General features: G+C 30.6%; 1 protein-coding gene across 2 annotated transcripts in view; it reads left to right on the plus strand.

Moving 5' to 3' along the window:
- The window catches only part of GLRA2 (glycine receptor alpha 2), a 175,750-nt gene that overhangs the window by 2,920 nt on the left and 171,495 nt on the right, over positions 1–1,335 (plus strand). The gene's annotated exons all lie outside the window — the stretch shown is intronic.

Consider the following 1,335-nt stretch of genomic DNA (forward strand, 5'->3'; position numbering starts at 1 on the left):
AGAAATTTTTGGTTTCCTCTTGTTTAAACATTTTAATTGTTTATTTGAAATTGTTTATCTGAAATTAACAAAAATCATAGAATTGTAAAGTGGACATGTCAAAGATGGTGGATACTTTCTTTGTTTAATTAGAAACAAACCAAAAAGTTTGATGTTTTTATTTGTTTAACATTATGAAAATGTAATTAATCATTTGTAGAAATTACTTTTTATCTATTTATTTTAATTCTAAATANAAACAGAACTAAGTTCAAAGCTTGATTCTCCTGAAAACAATTTTCATGCTCATCCCATTTCATACTAATTTTGTGGTCATTGCTTTGGAAGTTAATATTTGAAATAAAATCCTCTGAGTAACAAGTTGAGAATGAGCCTTCAATGGGACTGCTCATTCATACATTTATTCACTTAGTCATTCAATAACTTTTGAGTCTGAACTATATGGGAAATATTAACTACTGCATGCTTTGAAAAGTTGAGAGATGAAACAGACTTGGGAGCTACTGTCAAAAATTTTAGAGGGGAAAGCAGATGTTATATCAATAATTAAATATGATAATATATAATATTAGACAGAAATACTTAAGTAGTTAATAGTTAAATAACATTAGGAAGTACAGATAAAACGCTACAGGATTCCAACAAATGAAAAGATGATTTTCTATTAAGCTATTCATGGAAAAGTTTCATAGAGAAAGTCCAGTGATAGAANTCTAAAAGTAACTTTTCAAAAGGGGAGAGAAGTGCAGAGAGTAATAGAACAAACACCCATGTTGCCATTGCTACTTTAAATGACCATGTACGATGAGTAATCATTTTCACACAGCTCTTTTTCTAGTTCTTCTGGGGATGTTAGTCTTTGGAAATGATATTTTTCATAATTCTAAAGGATAAACAAATGGAGAGAATATCAAGTACAGCAAATCATAGCCATGTTTTTGACATCTTTCCACTAAAGACCTGAGCACAGGATGTTTTAAAGACTTATAAAAAGGAAATGGGGTAGATATCCTTTAAGACTCTTAACATTAATGGACTTCACTGAGTTTTGCCTCCCTCTCCCTTTAACTCTCCACATCAAGGAACCCTGATCCTCTTTCATAAATTTTATTTACATGAACCATTTATGTCAGATTAATTTGCNATTATCCATTATTTTAGACTAAAATAATTTTCACTCCTTGTGTTCCCACGAAACTTTATATGTGTAATATAGTTCTTTTGCATATTTATGTTTTATCAACTCACCCCACAATGCATCTGAGAGGACAGGAAGGTAGTATATACAAAACACACACACACACACACACACACACACAAACACACACACACACA

The sequence above is a fragment of the Crocuta crocuta genome, unplaced genomic scaffold (assembly GCF_008692635.1).
Source record: "Crocuta crocuta isolate KB4526 unplaced genomic scaffold, BGI_CrCroc_1.0 scaffold593, whole genome shotgun sequence".
Lineage (NCBI taxonomy): Eukaryota > Metazoa > Chordata > Mammalia > Carnivora > Hyaenidae > Crocuta > Crocuta crocuta.